Source organism: Mauremys reevesii, linkage group 4 (assembly GCF_016161935.1).
Source record: "Mauremys reevesii isolate NIE-2019 linkage group 4, ASM1616193v1, whole genome shotgun sequence".
Classification (NCBI taxonomy): Eukaryota; Metazoa; Chordata; order Testudines; family Geoemydidae; genus Mauremys; species Mauremys reevesii.
Window position 1 is genome coordinate 54,577,533 of NC_052626.1, and position 26,365 is coordinate 54,603,897.

Genomic DNA, 26,365 nt, shown 5'->3' on the forward strand with positions numbered 1-26,365 from the left:
GAAAAATTCTCCTGGTGAATGTTTGCTGTATACAATTTGGTTATATTTAATAATAAATTTACATTATTAAAATAATTATATTAATATGTATTGCTCTATATAATTGTAATTACATAATTATTATAGACTTATAATAAATATAATTATACAAATATTATAAATTAAAGTATTGCATAAGTATTCTAAGGGTGTGTTTTTTCTGAATCTGAAGTAATTTTTCAAGTTTAGCCATCTATAAAATGTATATCATACAATGCACCTGTGACATCAGTAAGGGTCATTTCATTGGAAAGTGTTTTGAAGTCCTCTTCAGTTGAAAGGTTTTATGTACAGTATTTAAAATGTTATAAATATTACTTGCTCACTACAGACCGGGGCTGACTTGGAGCTAGTGACCTAATACTATTTATGAACCACAAAAGTCAACAGCCCTCTTCCCAATGTTATCATTAAGTAGAAAGACTTAAAGAAAAACAGAACAATGTTCGGTTTCTACAGGAATTCCTTCAATTTGCTGCATCTTTATTATTTACAATCGACAGATGGAAAAATGGAAGGAGCACAGTTTACACTATTCTTCAATCTCTTCTGGTTAACACAGGGCTGGTTTTGTTTTCCTCAGATTGGTCTATCAACATGCTGTAACGAGAAGTACATGTGTTCTTACACAGATCAGTAGGGCAGTTGCTTTCTTTGGCAAAGAAGATGTAAAACTTTCTTGGGAGGTAATCTAAGATTAGTTTATAGTATGATGTATGCAATGAATTAGAAAAACAAATTTAAAATCTAAATGTATAGCCAATCCAGTGAAGATAAATGGAAATTAAAATAACCACAAAGAAAAATAAATGATATCAAAGAGTCCTTTTAGTTTCAGATATACAGAAGTAAATACATGCTTCACTGCTTAACAAGCAACATTTTCAGAAAAAAGAGTAATATAAACTTGGACACAACTCCTATTTATCTACCCCTAGATACAACATTTTTCATGACCTACTTTGTTATAGGAAGCACTGATGCAACTGCAAGTATTGTGCTGGTCAGTGACCCATTTCACTAGTCAAGGCTTTCCTAGATATTATTTTACCAGATTTTCCTTCTTACAGTACATTTATTGTAGGGACACATTGATTTACTAAACTTTCACTTTCACCGCATATTTTCCATGACCAAAGATGCATTCGGAAGTACTACAATGGTGGTCACTTTCTCCAAACACTATGTCCTAGATCAGGTTTCAGCACAGTTTAAAATACAAGATGAGAAGAAAGGTATAGGTGGAACAGAATATTGGATATTTTAGTTCCTTAGTCTGAGAGCAACTGGGACAGATCTTCAGATACTGTAAATTGGAGTTCTGGCTTCAATGGAATTATGCTGTGCTCTATTAACATTCTATACTGTAAATTGGGTTGAATTTGGCACCTTCAGACAGGGAGGACTAGAAAATAACATGAAACCACTCCCCACAGACTCCACCCAGGAAATAAAGTGCAAATTTGCATTCTCACACCTGGCAGTAAAGCCAATAGACTACTGAGACTATCCAACACATACCAATTTTACTGAAGATTTTGCTTACAATGAAATTCTCTCTTTAAAATAAAAGTTTACATTTTTGTAATATTTGCTAGAAACAAGCCTCAACCAAAACCTCAGATCCAAACTCCTGAATTTTGTGTCCGACTCTTATTGCTAATATGGACCAATCCAAATCCAAGATTCAAATATCCTGAGTTTTGCATCTGATCCCAATAATGGCCCAACCCAACATTGTAGATCCATTCACACCTGTGATGTCAGGTCTGAGTGCATATTAGTTAGTTATTAAGAAGAATTTTAACATGATTGTTTGGGGCTTTATCTTTTTGGCAATTAATAACAATTTAGTGCTGACTTTGCAGTTTCTCACAACACATTTGAAATATGTTTATCTTAGCCTGAAATTGTATGGCCTGCAGATGTTGGGAGATTAGATATATCCCTTAATCAAAAAATGTAACAGCTTTCACTCTGTCTATACTGTCTTGATATTAGTAGGTGTTCATAATTTCTTCTTGACATGTTCATAAAATAAAAATAGAGTAATTAATTTAGCTTCCAGGATAAAATAAGGTATCAACAAGCTATTCTATGTTGAACATGCAAGCAAAAATGCAGCTTTATAGCTCTGGCAGTAGAATTTTGGCAGAATATGTGTAGCCTGAAGTAATGAAATAGTTTTAAAATTATTGTGTCATAAAAATGCATTTTAATGTATTATTTGACAATATAAAAAGATAAAAGTTTTAATATTTGGTTTGTTACATTACTGTGTTATGTATGTGTTATTATACATATTTATTGACACTGTGTAATTGTACTATTATTAATACTAACATAAAATATAATTTTATATTAACACTTCTTCTGAGTAAGAGCCTTCAGTTTCTCCTGCAATATAAATATCTCGCATGTGATGACATCCATGTAGAGAACAGTCTAACATTAGAGTTCTTTTTTTACCCTTTTTATGTTCAAAACTTCAGAGGTGTGTTCATAAAACTATACTAACAAGGCATATTTGTTCCTGATATTATACCCAGTTTTCCATGCTATTGACAATTTGTTCCAAGCTGCTGAAACACCTCCTTCTGGCATCTGGGGATTAGCTTTGCCAGTCTGATGCCCCTTCCTCCGAGTGCTCACTCCATCTCTCTCAATTTCTCTCTTTCAGGACTTTACTGCTCCTTTTTCATGGCTTGATCCTCTAGCCAGATCACTGTAATTTTTTCCTTCCTGGGGGTTGGTGTACCAAATTCTCTTTGTACCAACCATCCCTGGCTGTCTTCCAATTCACTTCTCCTCAGTGGTGCCACTTCCAATGATGCTGCTTCCCCAGTGGTTGGCCAGGGAACACAGGGCCATCTTCTACACTGGGTTTCAGTCCAGGGACCCTATAACAAGCAGTCAAGGTCTCCACAGTCCTAAACCTTACTGCTGTATCCCTGGGCTACTTTCTTCCTTGCCTTTGCTCACCCTAAGGGTACGTCTATACTTACCGTCTGGGTCGGCGGCTAGCGTTCGACTTCTCGGCGTTCGATATATCGTGTCTAATCTAGACGCGATATATCGAACTCCGAACACGCTCCCATCGACTCCGGAACTCCACCACCGCGAACAGCGAACGGCGGTGGCGGAGTTGACGGGGGAGCCGCGGACTTCGATCCCACGGCGTCTGGATGGGTGAGTACTTCGAACTAAAGTAGTTCAAGTTCAGCTATGCTATTCGCGTTGCTGAACTTGCGTACCTTAGTTCGACCCCCGCCCCCTTAGTGTAGACCAGGCCTAAGAGTAACTGCAGCCTCTCTCTCTACAGTCTCCTTCTACTCCCAGGCCTTGGGAGGCAGGGAGTGACTGTTTGCCCCATAGCTGCACTGAAGGGCCAGGGTTGGCAAGACTAGTGGAAAGATGCGGGGGGTGGGGGGGGAATGCTCCTACCTTCCCCCCCTCTCTCCCAAACTCCACCCTGGATGTGACGTCACAATGTTGCTCTTATGCAGCAGCTATATTGCTGTTAATTCTCAGTAGCGAAAGTATTTCCAGGAGAAATGTTATTCGTAAGCGATGGTTGCTCTTAAAAGGTGTTGCTGCAAACAAGCATCTACTGTATTTCCTATAAACCCTGTTGTTTGATGTATTCTATTAGCAGATTGTTTTTCAGTGAAAATAGAACCAGTTCTTCATAGATGCAATCATCTGCCTTATGCACAAAATTCTCTGCATGATTTGGTATCAAAATTCTTCTTATAATTCTCACAAATCTCTCACAATTACTTTTAAAAAATCTGATGGTATTTAATTTATACATCCCATCGGTACAAAAAAGATTCCAGCCACATGGCATTCCCAACAGAAAGACTTTTTTTAGTTACTGGTGTTAGCTTTAATCTGAGGCTTGCTCATGTTCATTTATGTGAAGATAACCTTCTTTGTTTCCTTGTTGCAAAGGAGGACAATGTACAGGTTTAATTTGGCATACTATTACAACTTATTCTCCTGTATTTCCCCAGGCTTGTATATTGCATGTCTGCAGCTGTTATGTCATTTCCTCCTCCCTGCTGCTGCTTTTGCAGTTAATGCTCAGTTGTCAGTCTTGCTACTGGACTTAGCTTTGCCATGTGCTTCAGCTTTGCACTTTTAAAGTGACTAGATTATCTTTGCCCGGCTGATTAGCTGAGGACTGTCTTCTGTTTCCTTGTAGTCTTTATTTTTCACTGCCAATCAGTTAGTTTTCCTGATAGGCATGTCCAAAACTGTTTTTAAAAAGTGAGAACCCATCCTCTGATCCAAACCATAACTGAGATTTGCCAATATTGCACTGCTTTTTTCTTTTTCCATTTTCATGCACCATTCCTCTCCTGATGCATCAAGCACCTACTTTTTTAATTCAAATCCCTCCTTTCCACTCATTTCTCCCACGATGCCCATTAGGGTTAATCCACCAACAAAGAAGTGTTACACTTACAGTAGTATGGAAAAAAGAAAGAAAAGGCTGCACTGATTGTGATGAATCCATCCTACAGTCACACACAGCATGATGTGTCAGAATTGTACTGTTTGTTTTCTTCCTGTCTCCTGCCTGGGCACAATGCTACCCAGTGCACATTTTTGGATGGTATGGGTCTGCCCCACACCCTATTAAGGGTTGTCTGTCCCTTAGGTGTTGAGACAAAAGTAAGGAGTGTGTGTCTTTCTCTAGGTTTGCACAGCACCAAACAATACATACTTACTAAATAATTAGAGTGACCATAATTTTACACTCCATTAAGACAGTCTACCTTTGATTGTACAACTTTATTCTTTATATTTGAACTTTCCACCACCATCTATTTACTTACTTTTGACCTGGAATCTATGATGACTTTCAATTCTGCTAATCTAGGTCTTCACACTGGTGTTTCTCATTGAATTTCCATTTAAAAATATCAACAGTGTTTTAGTAACAGTGACTTTGCTCAGCCAAACAGTTTGTGACAGCTCATTTATCTCTTTACTTAAAATGTCATCAGTGGTGCTACTCATAACCCCACTGGAATGGCATACATATTTGTTTTTGTGATTGTTTTATAAAACAGTAAACAATACAGGCCAAATTTTCAAAGGGGACTAAAACTGGGCTGTATATTAAAACTGTATGAACAGAAACTTAGACATGAAAAATTCTGCCCGTAACGTTAAATGCCAGAAAATCTGTCCATAGATGTTTTCTTCAGGTGTTTTTATTTAATATTGGTTATACAATATACAATGAGAGTCTTCAGTACATACTATGAACATTCAAGCTTCAAAGTTTATAGCTGAGTTGTTTTCTTTACCATATAATTTTAAAGATTAACATAAATTGAGTTTTGTACACACCCAACCCACACCCATTGCAAACAGAGTAACTAGTCAGTCCAGAGAAGTGGAATCAGTGAGGTATAAAAAAAAATGTCGCACTGGTTTACAGTTCACTTCAAAGTCCCTCTTACTGGCCAATGAAGTAATAGCAAATAAGAATTTGATGGGATCTCTTTAAAAAAGTCCTTTATACAGTCTTTAACCAGAAGCAATGCTTGTGATTACAGCTGGGTAAAATTTTTCGAATAGCTTATTTGCTAAAAAATGCTGTTTTGGATTGACCAAACTTACTGAGAATTCAGCGAATAGTTCAGGACAAAACAAAAATGAAACAAATGGTTTTCTAAAAGTCAAAATGTTTTGACATTTTTAAATTAAACATTTTAACTTTTTCTTTCCAAACTTTTTGTTTTGTAATTTGGCTAAACTTAATTTTAGAAAAGAGTAAAATGCACCTAAAAACAAAACAAAAAGTTAATACTGGGTCAAATGAAATGAACTTTCAGTTTTTTGTTTCAGTGAGAAAAACAGAAAATTCTCCATTTTGAGTTGACCCTTACACAAAACATTTTTTGGTTTAGCCACCGAACAAAACATTCAATTCTTCTCTCAGCTCTCCTTGTGATTTCCATAGTAAGAAAGCTAGCTGTCACTTAGCTAACACAAAGACTGAGTGGGAGAAATGGCGAATAGACACCTAACTCTAAGCAGTATTTGAATGACATTTTAGATAATACCAGCAATTGGAAATTGACCAAACCAAAAACCTTGTATTCAAATCCTTAATTTCAGGGTGATGGGTGATTTCCAACTCAAATAGTTATATCTGACTCCACCCCTACAATTTTTGTTCAAGGTCTAATACAAAACCCTAACCTATTTACCAGTTCTAATACAGATACTCCTGAAACCTTGTGAGAACATCCAGTCTAATGAAATTCTGATCCATGATAGTGTTAACTGTACAGCAATATCTGGTTGGACTAAAATCTAATGAAAACAGCTCAAGTGACTTTAGTGATGATAAATCTGAACCCTAATTCTGATTCTACCTTACATCCAAACTTTAAGCAATATTTAAACTAGACAAACAGGTTATTCTCATAAATGATTTTGTGCTGTAACTAACATTTTTAAACACTACAGTAGATTAGCATTTAATACCTTAAAAATATTCTCGCTGTTTGAGAAATGGCACTAGCTCCTTTCTACAGTTTTCAAATATGACCTATTTTCCTAGTCTAGACAAGGTCCTAGCAGAACCTAACCTAGATCTGATCACCATCTACTGGCTCATCTTCAATAAATGTAAATGAAATGAAATCATAAAATAATAATTTACACAATAAGCTTTCTATCCAGGATTTTCAAATTGATGAAAAAATGGCTGTGAAATGAAGAAAGACATGTCCGAAATAGATTGCGGTTCGTTAAAGCTTGGTATTGAGTGAGGAAAAACAGGCAGGACCAGAATAACGGTGAAAAGCCAAGTGGCTGCGTTTATTTAGGGGATAATTACAACTTGGGCCGGGGGAGTAGGCAACTTTGGCTGGGATGGTATCAAAAGTACAAACACACCCCAAAACACAGTAATAATACACTTTATACTGCTCACCACACCGCACCAAATAGGCAGACACACCAATCACACAAGATGGGAATCGGGTTCGTCAGAGCGGTGCCCGGTGCAACACAGAGAAAGAGACCCACGGGCCACTGCCTCAGCCACCCTTGCTTTCACACTAAGGGTAACCCAGAGTGTGGTGCGGCTGCAGCTGGGCAGATTCCACTCATTCAGACCGCGGGGACAGGAACCCCTTGGTCAGCTAGTCTCCAGGTGGAGACAGCTCCCAGATTCATTCACTCCGGACAAAGACAGAGCAGTGATTCAAACACATAAAACAGTTTGCAATTAATAATTCAATTAACAACTAAAACAATTATACAAGCTAGCTAAGCAATTGTGCAATTCTGAGCTCACTAATACAATCCTGATATCCTGAGTAGATATTTGGTACCAAGTTAGGGAGGGGAAAAAATAAGAGGCTAAAGAAGCTAACTGTCAGATATTAAAAAGCAAATACCGCACTCCAGGCGCAGCTGACCAGCAGAACAGACACCAGAAGCATGACGAGCTGACAGGGATCGGGTCCAAACGACAACGAATCCAAATGATACGACACGAGTGCACTTTACCGGGAGGAGACCCTGGCCGAACGAGTGATCAGGTCCTTCAGCTAACACGCGGATGCTCCACACAAATTTTGGGGGGAAACCTAGTTTTATAGAAAGGTCTCACTCCCTCATGTCAGCATCTGATTGGCTCCCTGGTCCCTCCTTCCTTCAGGCTTTGAGCTGTTGCCACCCCACGTCGGCAGGATTTGCACACGGCACACTGGAGTTGACAAGTAAACAAACTTGACCCTTAGATGACTGGGTCCAAAAAGAGCAGGAAAGTGAGTCGCTGGGCAGAATTAACCTGACCTCCAGACGACCGACCCCCAAAAAAACAGGTTGCCGGGCAGAATCAGGCCTTCACACACAGAACTAGCCTGACCTTTAGATGGCCCAGCAGGAGAGAGAAAAAAACAAAAACACAGGAGAGCATACACAGCCAGTGTTGCTGGGCAGGATTGAGTCTCTGCCCTCTCCTATACAACAAGAACCTGGTCCAAGATGGAGGCTGCCTTGTCCTTTTAGCAGGACAAGATGGCCGTGGACCGACAATTGGCCATACAGAGCCATAACTTCGTATCGGATTGCGACAAGACACATGGATAGATTTAAGCAGCAGGCTGTAACTTTTATTAAACTTTAGGACAGAGGAGGGGTGCTATCTGCCTATTACCCACAATCTTTTATACCAGGCAATTAATTGGTTCTAGTATAGGAAATACAGGGGTCCTATCATAACTCACAACTTGAGGTAGGCGCTCCTCAGCCTGCTCACCCAGGACTTAACTCACTCTGAATCCTAGCACCTTCCCAGCACCCTGAGAGGGACAGGGGGTGCAGAAGAATGGTGACCATGGCCTGCAAAGGCCAGAAGATCTCATCCTATCCCAGGAGTCCAAGATCCATCACCAAAATCCCAGGTGTTATACTTCATTTTATCTTTTTAAACACAGTGGAAACTGGCCACAAATTGCAATGAATTAACAATTCAACCAAGTAACTCAGGTGCTAAGCACATTCCTACTTAACCCACTGTGGCTTGAAGGTGCTGTGAGGAAGGCAAAAACTTCCCTGGTCCTCTGCCAATTGGCCCATGGGAGAAAAAAATTATTTCTGACCCCCAAACGGGCAATCAGCTGGTCCTGCAACAGCAGTCAGGACAGGTAACCATTCCTAGTTCAGGTAGGGTTGCCAACTTTGGTTGGACGAATTCCTGGAAATTTCATCATATGACATAATTTTTAATTAAAGATTCTTTAATTAAAGACATAATCTTTAATTCCTGGAGACTCCAGTACAATCCTGGAGGCTTGGGAACCCTAGGTTCAGGGTGGGTAGGGTGAAGCTTATGGAACAAAGCCAAATGAGGCTCCATATGGCACCTGCTCCTTGTTAAATCCTGGGAGCTGGGGAATGCTGGCCAATCAGTTAGCCTATGGGTGCCAGAGATTCCTAAGTGGGCAGGAGTTCATCCCTCATCAAGTGTCTTCCTCCCTTGCTGCTGGGACCATCCCTTTTCACCACCATTCCCTTCAAGTTTCCAACCTGTTGAGACAGTGGTGGTATGTGCTTTCCAAACATTAATGAATTAAGGGTCACAAGGCCCTATGAAATATGTAAGCAATATCATTTCCATTTTACAGATGAAAAAATATAGGCAAAGGAATGTAAAGTAAGGTCCCAATAAAAAGAACAGGAATACTAGTGGCACCTTAGAGACTAACAAATTTATTTGAGCATAAACTTTCATGGGCTACAGCCCACTTCATCGGATGCATGTAGTGGCCCACGAAAGCTTCTGCTCAAATAAATGTGTTAGTCTCTAAGGTGCCACAAGTACTCCTGTTCTTTTTGCGGATACAGACTAACACGGCTGCTACTCTGAAACCTGTCAAGTAAGGTCCCAATGTAACACAAGTCAGTTGCAGAAGCAAAGATAAAACTTAGATTTTTCTGCCTAAGTCCTGTTCAGTTTAAGCACTATATCATGCACATTCTCCACTGTTATGTTTTGCTATTTCATGTGAGAAGATACTAGAAACATCATGTAGGGTCTCCCTCTTGCTTATGATTATATGTGGTTGTGATGGGGTAACTACCCCACACATGGCCTGCAAGGTTTAATGCAGGACAGATGAGATGGGCCAATTAACCCATTAGGAGGCTCAGCTGGGCAGAACTAGTTGGGGCCTAAAAAAGCCCAGTAGCTGAAAGGAGAAAGGGCTTCTGGGAAAAGGCAGACGCTCCCAGGAGAAAGGGAGGAGTGAAGGGGGACTGCAGGCTGCAGTCACTCCCTGGGAAAAGGGAGAAGGCTTTGGAAACTGGTAGCCCCAGGAAGACAAGGGGAACCAGTAGTTTGACCCTGTCAAACTCATTTATCTCACGAGTCTTTAGTGTACTAATAAATAACTTCCTATAACTTAAGTGCTTCATTATTAACTATATATATAATACATATATGTTCTTCGAAAACACTGAACAACTCAACTGAATTTTGCTGACATTTTATATTCAGCACATTACATTTAGAAAGGCATAAAACATTTATCTCTTTAATGAATGCAAGTCTTATGTTTCTTAGATTTTTTCCCCTCACATGGAGCTTCTGCACACAGGTAATTAAAAAAAACAGTGACAAAAAGTTCATTTTGCACCACAGGAAATCACAGGATCTGCAAACAGTAGGAAAAAGTGTTCTTTTTTCCTGGCTTGAAAACTAATAGCATTTATTAGCACATTTCATATAGGTAGCATGGTTTATGTGTATCTCACTCTGAAACTGTCAGCTGTCAAATGATATGATGGAAGCTGACAGTTCAGAATTTTAAAAGTTTGGCTCCTTTCAAATGCACTAAATGAACAGGAGCTGCCTAATTTGGACTGAGTTGAAACCAACAAAAAAAGCCCCTGTAAATATGCAAGGTTTTATTCTACTTTTGTATGTTTAATATGCACAGAGAATGTTAAATGCTTTTCAACTAGATACACTATTAATTTTATGAGTGAGAAAGATTTCATTAGATAGGCTTCAGGCAACAGTGAGCTACAAATAGAATTCCTTTTTTATTTTCTGAAACTCACAGTATATGAACCATATCCAATGACAAATGTTCTATAAACTCTCTTACCATCTTTAATTGCATAAACTTACATTATATTCTTACATTAACATGAGAACACTTTTGACACAAGATGTAGAAAGCAAAACAATAACAAAAATCTCCCCGAGCTGTCATAAAACTAAAATATGTAATGCCTCAAAAGAACTTTTTCAAAACATATGATCTTTGTTTAAAATGAAAACTTTCTTTTTTTCTAACTGCAGAGCAGTAACATTTAATTTTTTCTAAAGAAAAAAATCTATTAATCACAACTCAATTATCAGAAGCTCATGCTTGCCTAATTAGCACTTGCCATGTTGCATTTCAAAGTGAGCTGTTCCTGACCCTGTCAAACTCATTTATCTCATGAGTCTTTAGTGTACTAATAAATAACTTCCTATAACTTAAGTGCTTCATTATTAACTATATATATAATACATATATGCTCGTCGAACACTGAACAACTCAACTGAATTTTGCTGACATTTTACATTGTTTTAGAAAGCACTAAGTAATTAAGCAATAGAAGATGAAAGGTAACGTATTCAAAGTTAGTATGTCTTCTGGGTATTATAAGGCACAAGGCCAGAGGAAGACTGTTGTATTTCAGGAGTAAATAGTCAATCACCCAGAGTTAGTTATTACTGTTTTGAAACAGTAATAACTAGGGGTTCCATCATGTGAGATGCTGAGTGCTCTGGTTCCAAGGTCATACAGTAATCAAGGTCGCTCAGCATCTTGCAGTACCTATAGACATAGGATTCTGTTCATATATATATGAATCTATATAATCCATCTTGTATTATAAGGAATACTAATCCACATCCTCCAGGACTTAAATCACCCACTAATTGCCTGGGGTTAGGACAAAAACTTCTTTATTAGCAGTTTATATCAGAATTGATTGTTATTGCATTGCTTGCATTTATTACTGTTGGTAATAGGATATTGGAATAAATGGCCATTGTTTCTTATTTTTCTATAATTTGACATTCTTGAGTGACAATTGGAAAACTCCAGTTGAAGCCCGAGTTCTAAAGCCATTCCAAAATACTGAGTAATAAGATATAAAACAACTACATGCGTTGCTCTAATTATTTCCTTCCCAAATATGTTGTCATTTGGCCCAATTCAAACCCCATTAAAATCAATGGAAATCTTTCTGGTTCAAGAAAGCACATATGCTTAAATTAATTCCTATTCAGGACAGCACTTCTGCACTTGCTTAAGTGGCTTTCTGTATTGGGGCCATAATCCCATACCACAACATACTTTGCTGTTTCTATAGATTTTTTTTAAAGTCTCCTGACCGGTTAATTTGGCACTTTTCACCAAAATCAAATTTACTTAAGGAAAAAAAAAGGGGTAGAGGGGTGGGGAAAGCTGTAAAGCACGAGCACAATAATGGATATTTTTTCACAAACTACGTTTTATAATATGATGAATAGATTGTAAGAGTGATTTTTTAAAAAAAATGTTGAAAAACGAAGTAAATTAAAACATCTATTATAATACAAGAAACTAATTTTTCTCAGACTTGTCCTAGAATCATAGAAGATTGGGTTGGAAGAGACCTCAGGAGGTCATCTAGTCCAACCTCCTGCTGAAAGCAGGATCAACCCCAACTAAATTATCCCAGCCAGGACTTTGTCAAGTCGGGCCTTAAAAACCTCTAAGGAGGGAGATTCCACCACCTCTCTAGGTAACCCATTCCAATACTTCACTGTCCTCCTAGTGAAATCATTTTACCTAATATCCAACCTAGACCTCCCCCACTGCAACCTGAGACCATTGCTTCTTGTTCTGTCATCTGCCACCACTGAGAACAGCCTACCTTCATACTCTTTGGAATCCCCCTTCAGGTACTTGAAGGCTGCTGTCAAATTCCCCCCCACTCTTCTCTTCTGCAGACTAAATAAACCCAGTTCACTCAGCTTCTCCTCATAAGTCATGTGTCCCAGCCCCCTAATCATTTTCATTGCCCTCCGCTGGACTCTCTCCAATTTGTCCACATCCTTTCTGTAGTGGGGGGTACCAAAACTGTACGCAGTACTCCAGTTGTGGCCTCACCAGTGCTGAATAGAGGGGAATAATCACTTCTCTCAATCTGCTGGCAACGCTCCTACTAATACAGCCCAATATGCCGTTAGCCTTTTTGGCAACAAGGGCACACTGTTGACTCATATCCAGTTTTTCATCCACTGTAATCCCCATGTCCTTTTCTGCAGAACTGCCACTTAGCCAGACAATCCCCAGCCTGTAGCAGTGCATGGGAGTCTTTCGTGCTAAGTGCAGGACTCTACACTTGTCCTTGTTGAACCTCGTCAGATTTCCTTTGGCCCAATCCTCCAAATTGTCTAGGTCACTCTGGACCCTATCCCTACCCTCCAGCATATCTACTACTCCCCCAGCTTAGTGTCATCCGCAAACTTGCTGAGGGTGCAATTCATCCCATTATCCAGATCATTAATGAAGTTGTTGAACAAAACCATCCCCAGGAGCAACCTTTGGGGCACTCAGCTTGATAACGGCTACCAACTAGACATGGAGCCATTGATCAAGCCAGCTTTCTATCCACCTTAAAGTGCATTCATCCAATTCATACTTTAACTTGTTGGAAAGAATACTGTGGAAGACTGTATCAAAAGCTTTGCTTAAGTCAATGTATATCATGTCCACTGCTTTCTCCATATCCACAGAGCCAGTTATCTCATCATAGAAGGCAATCAGGTTGGTCAGGCATGACTTGCGCTTGGTGAATCCATGTTGACTGTTCCTGATCACCTTCCTCTCCTCCAAGTGCTTCAAAATGGATTCCTTGAGGACCTGCTTTATGGTTTTTCCAGGAACTGAGGTGAGGCTGACCAGTCTGTAGTTCTCCTTCTTCCCTTTTTTAAAGATGGGCACTAAATTTGCCTTTCTCCAATCATCTGGGACCTCCCCCGATTGCCATGAGTTTTCAAAGATAATGGCCAATGGCTCGGCAATCACATCAGCCAACTCCCTCAACATTCTCGGATGTACTGCATCTGGTCTCATGGACTTGTGTATATCCAGCTTTTCCAAAATAAACCTTAACCTGTTCTTTCATTACTGAGGGCTGCTCACCTCCCCCTGTATTGTGCTGCCTAGTGCAGCAGTCTGGGAGATGACCTTGTCTGTGAAGACCGAGGCAAAAAAAGCATTGAGTACTTAAGCTTTTTCCACATCATCTGTCACTAGGTTGCCTCCCCCATTCAGTAAGGGTCCCACACTTTCCCTGACCTTCTTCTTGTTGCTAACGTACCTGTAGAAACCCTTCTTGTTACCCTTCACATCCCTTGCTAGCTGCAACTCCAATTCTGCTTTGACCTTCCTGATTACACCCCTGCATGCTCGAGCAATATTTTTATAATTCTCGTTAGTCATCTGTCCAAGTTTCCACGTCTTGTATGCTTCCTTTTTGTGCTTAAGCTCACCAAAGATTTCTCTGTTAAGCCAAGCTGATCTCCTGCCATATTTGCTATTCTTTCTGCACATTGGGATGGTTTGTTCCTGTACCCTCAATAAGACTGCTTTAAAATACAGCCAGCTCTCCTGGACTCCTTTCCCCCTCATATTAGCCTCCCAGGGGATCCTGCCCATCAGTTCCCTGAGGTAGTCAAAGTCTGCTTTTCTGAAGTCCAGGGTCCATATTCTGCTGCTTTGCTTTCTTCCTTTTGTGAGGATCCTGAACTCAACCATCTCATTGTCACTGCTGCCCAGGTTGCCACCCACTTCTACTTCCTATACTAATTCTTCCCTGTTTGTGAGCAGCAGGTCAAGAGGAGCATGGCCCCTAGTTGGTTCCTCCAGCACTTGCACCAGGAAGTTGTCCCCAACAATCTCCAAAAACTTTCTGGAGCACCCCATGGTTGAAAAATCCAAAGTTCTCTCTCCGACACCAAGTGCGCATTTACCTCCACAATTCGATGGTCTCTACCTGGGCCTTTTCCTTCAACAGGGAGGTTGGATGAGACCTCAAACTCCTTTATCCTTTTTCCCAGAGCCATGTAGTCTGCAGTGACCCACTCAAGTTCATTCTTGGCAGTATCACTGGTGCCCACGTGTAGAAGTAGGAAGGAGTATCGGTCTGAGGGCTCAATCAGTCTCGGCAGACACTCCATCACATCCTGAATTCTAGCTCCAAGTAAGCAGCTCACTTCTCAAGTTTCCTGGTCTGAACGGCAGATAGATGACTCCGTCCCCTTTAGGATGGAGTCCCTGACCACCACCACCCATCGACTGGAAGGCATGGGATGCATTGTCCTTAGGATGGTTGTGGAACCCCCATCCTAAGGACGATGCATCCCATGCCTTCCAGTCGATGGGGTCTCCTTCTGATCCCTTCCCTCAGATGACTCTTCCAAACCATTCTCCACTGTAGTACCAGTGCAGAGAGCCTGAAAACGGTTTCTTACCTCTATTTGTATTGGGGGTACATGGGTTCTCCTCTTTCTTCTTCTGGAGGTCACATACTGCCAATTTTCTTCCCCATTCTTCACTGCTCCACTGTTCGTCAAACTAGTTTGACCCAAACTCAGGTGGCTTCTTTACATATATTAGCGTTATCTTTCCTGGTCATCACATTCTTCCCACTAGGCTCATAAGGTTTTATATGAAAAAAATGGCAAGGTAAACTTATAAATTTTGTGGATGATACCAAACTGGGAGGGGTTGGAAGTGCTTTGAATGATAGGATTAAAATTCAAAATGATCTGGACAAACTGGAAAAATGGTCTGAAGTAAATAGGATGAAATTCAATAAGGACAAATTCAAAATACTCAACTTAGGAAGGAACAATCAGTTGCACACATACAAAATGAGAAATGACTGCCTAGAAAGGAGCACTGCAGAAAGAGATCTGGGGTCATAGTGGATACAAGCTAAATATGAGTCAACAGTGTAACACTATTGCAAAGAAACCAAACATCATTCTGGGATGTTGTAAGCAAGACACAAGAATTAATTCTTCTGCTCTCCTCCATGATGATTAGGCCTTAACTAGAGTATTGTGTCCAGTTCTGGGCACCACATTTCAGGAAAGATGTGGACAAATTGGAGAAAGTCCAGAGAAGAGCAACAAAAATGATTAAAAGTCTAGAAGACATGACCTATGAGGGAAGATTGAAAAAACTGGGTTTGTTTAGTCTGGAGAAGAGAAGACTGAGAGGGAACATGATAACAGTTTTCAAGTACATAAAAGATTGTTACAAGGAGGAGGGAGAAAAATTGCTCTCCTTAACTTCTAAGGATAGGAAAAGAAGCAATGGGCTTAAATTGCAGCAAGGACAGTTTAGATTGGACATTAGGAGAAACTTCTTGTCAGAGTAGTAAAGCACTGGAATAAATTGCTTAGGGAGTTTGTGGAATCTCCATCACTGGAGATTTTTAAGAGCACGTTAGACAAATACCTGTCAAGGATGGTCTAGATGATATTTAGTCCTGCCATGAGTGCAGGGAACTGGACTAGATGATCTCTCTAGGTCCCTTTCAGTCCTTTGAGTCTATGATTCTATATTCTTAATGGCATTTTATAAATGTTATCTTTGTTAAAAGCAAAAGTAATGTATGTTCCTACATTTTGTAAAATGTCCTTAATGTTATTTTTGTGAGTCCATCAGCACTGTCAGTAATTCATAACATGCAGTAGCTTTTTTGCTACCTTGAAAAGTCTATGCTTATGTTGGTTTGAAATTATGTAAATTTACTTAATCCTAGATGTAGTAGGGCCTTGTTTTTACCAGGATTTTTTTATTTGTTTTTATTTATAGAGGAAATTGTGGTTATGGGATCTGAGTGATATTCTATATTTACATTTTTAAGTTATTAACCAGAATCATAACTCCTTAAAGTCAAGGACAAGTTCATCAATGTAATTTTTCCATGGGTCACCACCTTCAGGATAGAGAGGTCAGTTGCCCCTGTGAGGGAGGATGAGTTCTGTCTGCATGTTTCCAATTGGCCTTGAATAACAGACATGCAGCCGAGGTTTGGGAATGATTTGTTGTTGGCTTAAGCAACAGGGAAGCTTATGGCTGATTATTTCTGCTCCTAATGCTATGCTGGGGTAATGGGTGAGTAATATAAAGTTTAGTAGATAATCTTAATTATACTAGGCAATGAATTATGTACATTTTGGTGTTGATGCTTGTTTTATCAAACTGTAATGTTGACTAAATCAATACAAACCACAGATATTCAGATCACTTATATGTTGCTTTGTTACATCAGCAAATAATGCTTTGCAATTCTGCCTCCTCTGACTACAAGCACATATTTTGAATTCCAAATATTTTTAAATTACAAGAAAACTTGAATTCTGACAGACTTAGTATCCCAGGAAAATGGCAAGTACTTGTCTTAGTTTTCAAAGATTTTAGTGCAACATAACTAAAGCAGCTGACTCCAAGTCCCTCACTAAATTATGGGGTTCAGACCAAATGGGACTCAGAACCGACTAACTGAAGATTATGCTTTTGCAAAACCAGAAATCCAGCAAGAAAAGTTTAGCAAAACCAAAAGTGCCCCTAATTTTGCCCGTATCTAGTGTTTAGTATGTTCTGCTCTATGAATTTATTAGCATTAACCTGAAGAAAAGAAAAAAAAACATAATTCTCTGTCTTCCTGACCACATGACCTCTTCAGGATTTGATTTAGCTGCTGCATGCTGGATTTACTACCATGCTGATATATTACTAAATATGACAGATTAAACCCATGTTTGTTTTAAGGAGTTATGTTTTCAGCTTTTGCATGAAGGGCTTTTTGTATTGTGTTTTGTACTTTTTAAGGACTATGAAAGAATTTCTTTTGTTTATGTAAAGGTCCTATGTGTTTTGGGTAGCCACAATAACACTTCAATCTGTTTAGCACATTAACCCATCATTGATCTTAACCCTGACCTGACCTGTACCCAAAAGATCAGCATCTCTGTGATTGAGAAGAACTGTAATTGATTCTGGTACTAAGCTTTTGCCACACAAAAGATCAACTTTCTGAAAATCATACATATGAATATATGCATTTTGATAGCTGTTCTTTTCTATGTTTCATTATTTAAAAAACAGATGGAGGTGCCTTGTTTCCTAAATGTTTTGGTTAATCACGTTATCTGTAATTAAATTATCTGAGATCATCCAGGAAAATGAAGATGTGTAATACAACACAGGAAATTGAACAGTCAATAACTGAAATAAATGATAGTAGGTTAACTACTATACAGGCAGTTTAAAATTCCCATACACTATTAAATAGTATGTCCTTGTAGCAGGGTGCTGGTGCAAAAGCACCTAATTAGCCCTGCCCAGTCAGTTTCAATCAGAGGAAACAGATTGGAGCTGATGGAAAAGGCCTGATGCTGGCCTGAGGATTGGCAACACCTGCTGGCCTGACAAGCCAAGAGCTATAAAGGCTGGGAGGGAGCTAGGGGGCAGCCAGGGAGAAGTCAGTGAGGGAGGGAACTGGAGGCCTCCTAGTTGAAGGCTGCCTCCGCCTATAAAGGAGGTGACTAATCCTGCAAGGATTGTATACAGCTAGACACTGGTGGTGGGAGACCCTTATATAAAGAAAGACACAGGTGGTTCATAACCCTGAAGCCTCTCTGAGCTTCCCTGGGGGCAGCAAGTGGGCCCCAGGAAGAGGGGATGTTTGTGAACCCTGTTACAGTCCTCCTTTAATATAAAGGGCAATTCTGAATTGATGGGATGGGCTTTAAAATGCCCATCTGCCCAAATGTCTTCTGGACTCAGACATTTCTTGGTAGCCAAACAACATTTAGCATGAACAAACATATAGGAACTTAAAGATGTATATTTTTTCTAATACCCAGTTACAGCCCTCCAACTCTTGCTTATTAATTGTGTGGGTGGGTGGGTGGTGGTGAGAGGGTATATAATGCAAATCCCAGGACCTCCTCCTACTTACCTATGGGAAGAAGGCTACAGACACACTCTCTACATGCTAGTCTATCAGATAAAATGAAGAGGAACACTTGTTTACCTGTCTTTCTGCCCATCAGAGAGGATGAAGGGAATTGAGGGAGGAAGGGAGAGAGAGAGAAGGAATATCCCTTGGAAGACCATGGAACTGCTCTCTATTGTTAGAGATGCTGAAGAACCAGCAGGCCTGTTCACTAATGTCATCAGTCAATAGAAAAAATGGCGGACAGCTCTGTTATGGAGCCTTGTGCTGAAGGGAAAATCATAAGTACATAAGAATAAGAATGGCCATAGTGGGTCAGACCAAAGGTCCATCCAGCCCCGTATCCTGTCTACCGACAGTGACCAATGTCAGGTGTCCCAGAGAGAGTAAACCTAACAGGTAATCACACATGGGATGTGTTACTTGAGGGACTGTATAAGAAAAAAGGACCACATCATCTGTGGGAGGTCTCAATACACTGAATATGTCAGAAAAAACAATCCAAATACTTAGATACTTGTACATGGTGATACTGAACATCAAGTCTTTGCCAAATGAAGAGTCTGCTTTCTAATACAGTAACAAAAGAGGTTTATAATGGTCCACTCAATTCAAAAGTTGTTTGTGAGTCTTCTCTTAAGAGAATAGTACAATAAGCGCAAATAAGCACTTGTATGCATATGACTATATTATTTATGCTAGTGGTTTCTTAATAAAGATAAAAGTGATTTTCAAACAACCGTTTAGCACATTTGTTGCTAAAAAGACGGGACTGGTTTCTAATACAATCGTTTTTATTTTGTGGTTTTGTAACACTACTGCTGGGTTTTGTATGTACTATTATATGTATTTTTGCAGAGTTAACTAATTTTACCCATATCTTTTTAGTTTGGTTGTCTCTACTTACAACATGATAAAGGTTTTATCTGATCTTCCATACCCTTTACTTAATCTTCAGTCATAAAAGTAATCAATTAAAAACCACTTACAATTATAAATAAAATTAAGGTTATTAATATTACATAATTTTCTACTAATAGAAAACAGAGTAATCTATGAATGCATTAAACAAATGCTTTGTGTGGAATAGTCCAAGGGATGGGATGGGGGAACTAATCCTTTAGGTCTTTCCCATAGCTAAATTTGATGACTATACAGTTTTAAATACTAATTCATTCATTTAGGACTCAATCATGCCTGAAAGGCACAGCCCCATATTAGGTTGGCTTCATGTACCACCAGGTACACGAGATTCTAAGTCTACATAAACCCATATTAGGGCAGAGCAGAGCTACACTGCTTTGGTGGCACCTGGATGGGCGGGGGGACAACGATAAGCCTCTCCAAGATGGGGGATGGTCTATATTCCTCCCAGAACATCCAGTCAGCTCCACTGACGTGTGTGTGTGGGGGGGAAGGGGACCACATCTCCTTCCCGTCTCTTTCTCCCCCCTTTGTGTATCAAAGGGTACACAGAGCAAGAGGTCCCTGTGTTCTGCAACTGTGCCACACTGCTGCCCAAGGTCAGATGAATGGGGGCTCCTTGTTCTCTCACTACTTCGTGCCCAACTACCACATGAGTGTGCAATCTGGCCCTTACTGAATAATAAACTACTTTCTTAGGGTAATTATGGATAAATTATTTTAGTTGCAAATATATTTATGTTTGCTTTTTTAAATTATTATTTCTCTCCATCAGGTGAATCGAGATCTGTGCTGTGTTTAACAACTAACATATTAAAGTGGGCCTATTTGGGTTCTCCAGTCTGACTTGAAAGGATCTGGGAGTAATTTGGACTTATTCTGGATATCCATTGCTTGACTACCTTTATGCAGTTTTTATAAAAGATTTCCAAACAAGAAGAGTAGTATATTTGTTATTTTTGGCTCCATTAAATACCATAGTAATTAACATTAGCTATTTAACATGTACAAAGCATGGGAACCACAATGTTCTTATGGTGTACAGCAGTTTAAACATATGCTTACATTTCTGCAACGCCACCTAATCACCTGAATGATAGCATCAGCAGAGTGCCAAGATAACACTGCCATGTATCCAAATAGCTCTTAAGTTGTTTAAAGGCAAGGCTGCTCCAGCTAACAAACATTGTGACTTGAAAACTCTGCGAGTGTTATGTGTGGGGGAGGGAAGAATAATTTTAAACCACAGGAGAAGGATACCAGTTCCTGAACAGTGTACAACCTGTGCTAGAGACTAATATAAACACAAAACAAAGTTACTTTTAGATGGATCCAAAAAGTAATCACAAATCAGTGCCCAATGTGAACATTCTCATTTTGCAATTTTATTTCTTTCTGAAAACCTGCAATTAATTACAAACTAGTTTTTATGTAGTTTTTGCTTTCCTTAAATGTGGAGTGAATTCCCCCCATAAACTAATGAACTAAAGTGAAGCCAAATAGAGACCAGCTGGCTGAATTGCTAAGTAATTTTATCCACATGATTGACTTTATGATCCTTTCACTGAAGTAACTAGTCTTTATTCTCACAATCAGCACCAACGATAATTCCAAGAGGAGAAAAAATGATTAAAATCAAGAGAATGGAGAGGAGAGGTTTGTTTGATGTGGTACAACACATTCTTGCATACACTTCTTCTGTATAATAGGTGCCAAATTACAGGTCTTTATGGCCTCCAAAGTAACATAGTGAATAGCTGCCTCAAAGACATAATAAGCAACCAGTGCCTAAATAATCATTACAGATACTCCATTAACAGCATCTAACTCTGTGGCTTTTAACCATACAAATTGTTTTTTGACAGCTTGTAACCTTTCTAAATAGTTTCCTTTGGGCATTACACCACACTCAGATCTAATTTTAACTTTTGCTTTGTCTATAATTTATTAGTTTCTTTGGAGATGCATAATATATTTGAGTGGAAAGGATAAATTCAAATAAAAGCTAAAAAAATCAATTGGGATTTTAATCTATGAAACCTTTGCTCACTGGGAGATAACAAAATCTGATGAAACATAACTGGGGTTGTGGGGAAGCTAAATGGTCTAGAATTCCTAAGGGAATCGTTTTACAACAAGCAGTATTTTTTATCAAATTATTTAAAATAGGACATAAACAACAGAAAAAAGAAGAAAAGTAAAAACATATAAATAAAATATAAATCTGTAAGGCTTTTCCTCAGAGCCATGGAATTTGCATAATATAATAAATAACATGTTATAAAAAGAGTGTAATGATGTATCACTATGGGTTAAAGAGCTAAGAAAGACGTACAGCAGTAGCTTTTTATCAAAGAAAGCTTTGTAATTAGAGATCAGCAAAGATTAAGTTACATAACTTATGCGATGTTAGAGAGTAATCATGTTTTTTAGGGTACTGGTGGAAATATTGCTACATATGTGAGATTAATGCAGGGAATGATGTAACAGCATTAGCCAATCTGTATTGGCGATCACTGCCATTATCTCATTCATGAGTGAATCATTTCTGGTGAAGCCATTTCTAGGAATTATGTACAGTAAATCAAGATGCTACTAGTGATCAGCTTAGTAACTCGGTAATCAAAATTTCTCATCTGCTCGCAGGCACTGAAATCTTTTCAAAATAGGTTTAGAACATCTTTTCCAAAATTCAACAGTGTTCAGATTTGAAACGTCTTTTCAAGCCTATCTTAATTATAACAAAAAAATATCATCCAATCAATGGAAAATTTATTCTAGCACAAATAAATGTTCTAAAATTCCCTCTCTACTGCTACTAAAAGGCCTTATTCTTCGCTGTATCTTACTCCATTGGTATTCCCACTGAAATCAATTACTGTTCCTTAGAAGTACTGCAGGTCAGGTAATCAAAAAAATTCTCATCTACTTACAATCAACCAAACAGATCCTGACCATCTTTTGAATCTTTGGTTTGCTTCAGACCTTTGGTTTGAAATCACTTGGAGGAAAATAAATAAATATCACAGTTGTCTCTAACTCACTCTATAATTTTTATTTTTTTCTCATTTTTACATATCACACCCTTAAAACTAAGTGGAGAACTCACAGGCAGGAACTCAATTTAACCAAATCAGGGGTTTGAGTTTTAATGTTTGTTTCTATTTTCTTTTGATTGCTAATTAGCTTTGGGGGAAATGTACTAGGCCAAATCCTGAAACCCTTCTTGGTTCTCACTAACAATTCACCTACCCTTCTCTGTGTTGAAAGTTTCCATTTTATTTTACCTTTTTAAGCATGTGATTTAACGTGTATACTTTATGCTGTTTTTATTTTGCTTAGGGTTTAGCTTTGCACCTTGGAAAGAGTAAAGTCTTATAAATAAAGTTATTATTTATTCAGTGTTGTCAGTATCCTCCTTTTGGGATATTCATTTTAAATCCAAAATAGCTGTAGTTAATCTGAGCAGGCTCAATGCTGGACATTCTATGATGGTTGCTGTTTAATACATAAATTACTTGGCCTAATTTGTGTAGAATATTTTATAAGCAGTTATTACAATCCACTGTTACTGGATATTGAAAGAGTCAGACAAACCTGCAAACATACAAACTGAAATTTTAAAATAGCACTAGAAAAGTTTACTTTACTTCCTAGCACTCTTCTAAAACTCATCACTATGTAATAGGTGGCTGGATTGCAGATACACCCTACATAACTAGAAGAAATGTTATTCTGCAGTATTTTCTAATCCTAGGGTAGGCAACTTTGTCCTTTCCCCAAGTATAGCTCACTTCGGTATTGGAAAACCCTCTCCACACTATGCACAGTAATAGAAAATGTTGCAGAATTGGATTGGAAAATCTCACCGTGAATTATTTGTAGAGCTCAGATCTCTGAAGCAGTTTTCATGTCAAGTAGTATAGCATGTGCTGAAACCCTCCCACTGCCCTCTCCTCTGGTCAGCTATGTGATATTGCCCTCCTGCTGCTTACTGTTACTCTTTTGCTGCCATTTCTCTCTTTCTATACTGGCCATTAGCGATCTGGGGTCAGTTCAGTATTCAGTAAAAAACACAATCAAGATATTACTTCCTCATATTTGGAAAGAGTGAAAGACGAGGTTTTAACCCCTGGAAAGTTATGAATCAAATCTGGGATGGTGGGAGGAGTGGGCTTTATCACACTAGTTCAGAATGTGGGGTCCTCTGCAGAAAGCAGAACATTACAATGAAATAAATATGAATATCTGACATTTTTATTTTTCTTTAAGGGCCTGATCCAGAGCCCATTGACTTCAATAAGCTTTGGACAGCCCTAATTGACTATATTATGATATCCTTACTTGTTGATTGAACTGCTAAGTTTATTTGTTTTGATCAGTAGTCCTGGATACACCAGATGAATTCAAAATGCATGTTTTGAATTAGGTAATTTTAAACTGCCCTTCTCCTTCTGTTCTAGTAAAAAAGTGTAATTATATTTGTTTTCATACTATTTCAGTTGCAGAAAGCCCTATTTTATTCAGTTTTCTATGAGAAAAGAAGATAAAATTCCTGTGTGTTAAAATAAGAGTGAACTGATTTTAAAAAGACATATATATTACTGATCCATAGAGAAAGAAAAGGCTATGTGAGGAAACTTTAAATAAACTGGTTTCAGAGTACCATAACTTTCCAACTGATAGCATACCACTTTTTATGGTTTATAAACAGAACCTTTTTTCCTAACCATGTATGATTCTAACTTGTTCTCCACTGTTCTTAATTTAGACTGTTGTGGTAAAGTACTGAAGACAGATCCCATACCTTGTTATGCTAAGAAAATCTGTGTTCCATCATTTTCTTTGTTGTGAAAGACTTTGTTTATTCAGTGTTTAATTTACTATCCTCTAGGTGACCTAAACGTCGTCATCTTATTTTATTTTATTTTTATAAAAAAGTGTATATAAAAAAGTCATGATGCCATGTATGTGGCTATTTTTTGACCTGTGTACAAAAAACCAAAGCAACCAAACAAAAAATCCTGAGAAAGAATAAGTTCTTGTTAATTGGAAAACTAGCAGAAAGCTGCTGGGAAAGGAGCAGTAAAAATGAGTCTGGGTCCGTTTGTTTTTAATCATTTATACTTCAGCCTGTCCCAGCCCACTGGAAGGGATATTAAATCAAAAAAGAAATAATCATTTCAAATCTTATTCTAGGAGGGTACTGAAATAAACATTTTTAAATAAAATAAATCTAATTTTATATTCGTCAGTATATTTTATAATTGGCATGAGATTATTTAAATTCTAGCATGTCTTCCGACAATTTTTTTACTGGATCAACTTAATTCAATTTTAATTATTGATTTTAATAGATAAAAAGCAAAACAGTATACAATGTAAATTAATATGAAAATAAGAGTAGCAGTGGTGGTTGTCAGGACTTATAACTGTGTATGGTAGAAGGGAGAGGAATAAATAGTTTTAATGTGCATAATTGGCACTGGGACAACTATCATTTTGCTTTAAATTACCCCGCTTTGTTGTTCTTCGATGTAGAATTTAAAGGCAATTATATATGATCTATTAACAAATAAACTCAAATACTTAACGACATTTTGTATTAATTTGCTGGGCCAATTATTACAAATAAAGTGGTGCTACTTCATTCAAATGAGGCAGACACATTGTGAGAGGGAGTTTTCTATATAGCACACTAAAACATCTGGGATATGGCTATGTATGCCTACTTACAGTTTTTTTTCACGTGGGGTGAAAGTTATACCAGTCCAGACAACCAGCCTGAGGCCTGTGAACTTCTTAGGTCCCAATTGTCCATAGTGCTGACCCAGTACACAGGGATGAATTTCACCCTCAGTGATTGAGAAGAACTGAAAAGCAGGCCACTTTCCTGTCTCTGTCTCCCCCCCCCATGTCAAGTAGGTCTCTTGTAAACATGGAGATCAGGAAGAAAAGTTTACAAAAATAGGCAATTGGCAAGGATTTCTGTTAAAAGGACAACTAGATATCTGGGGCCAGATTTTCAGCTAACGTAGGTCCGTGTAGCTCAGTTGACATTAGTGGGGCTGTCACAATTTACATCACCTGAGAATTAAGCCCATGGCATTTCTATACATGTACACACACAAGATGTCATTAGGTAGTATGACAAAAATGCCTTAAATTGGGCAGCCAAGGAATATCTGTACATATTAACGACTCAGTTCACAAATATACTTCAACAATTCTAATTAGTATGCATTGTTTTTATGCAAAACCATATGTAGCACAAAAGCAATGTGCAAATCATACCCATTTATCATCATCTTGGCATCTGAACTGAGTTTAATGCAGATTTCAAAGATGTGTGGAACATTTTTTTTTATCCAGTAAAGCTAACTTTACTTCATAGTGTGCAGAAACAGGCTGTTTCTTCTGGGAAATTCATAGGGTTATTCTTTATCCTGCGACTTGCATTACATGCCTTCACTTGAGCAAATTCTGTCTTCAGTTGTACCCAGGCAAACTTGTTCATTGGATGATGGGGCTATATGGATATAACAGAACATAGAACTTGTTCCACTCCTTTTACTCTTGCTGCTGTGGCACACTCATTAGTAATGGGGCAACTAATTAATATACATTGTATCTTCACATCAAACAAAGAAAACCCACTATAATGAAAATATGCAGAAAGTCACTTAATGCCCTTGGTCACTCTTGTGGTTCTAGAATCTTGAGCTGTAATCCAGGAAACAAAACCAAAGAACAAAATCCTGATTGTTACAAGGGCTTGATCCTTCTCTATAATAAGCCAATTTCCTTCAATGGGAGTAGATTTAGAGCTTAGCAAATA

At 38.4% G+C, this 26,365-nt stretch overlaps 1 long non-coding RNA gene across 1 annotated transcript in view; it reads right to left on the bottom strand.

The window, feature by feature from the left end:
* Nucleotides 1-612: 612 nt before the first annotated feature.
* LOC120404951 overlaps nucleotides 613-26,365 on the bottom strand; it is a 107,915-nt gene continuing 82,162 nt past the window's right edge. Inside the window, exon 5 of the long non-coding RNA XR_005598279.1 lies at nucleotides 613-639. This is a non-coding gene — a long non-coding RNA (uncharacterized LOC120404951). The remainder of the gene's footprint in view (nucleotides 640-26,365) is intronic.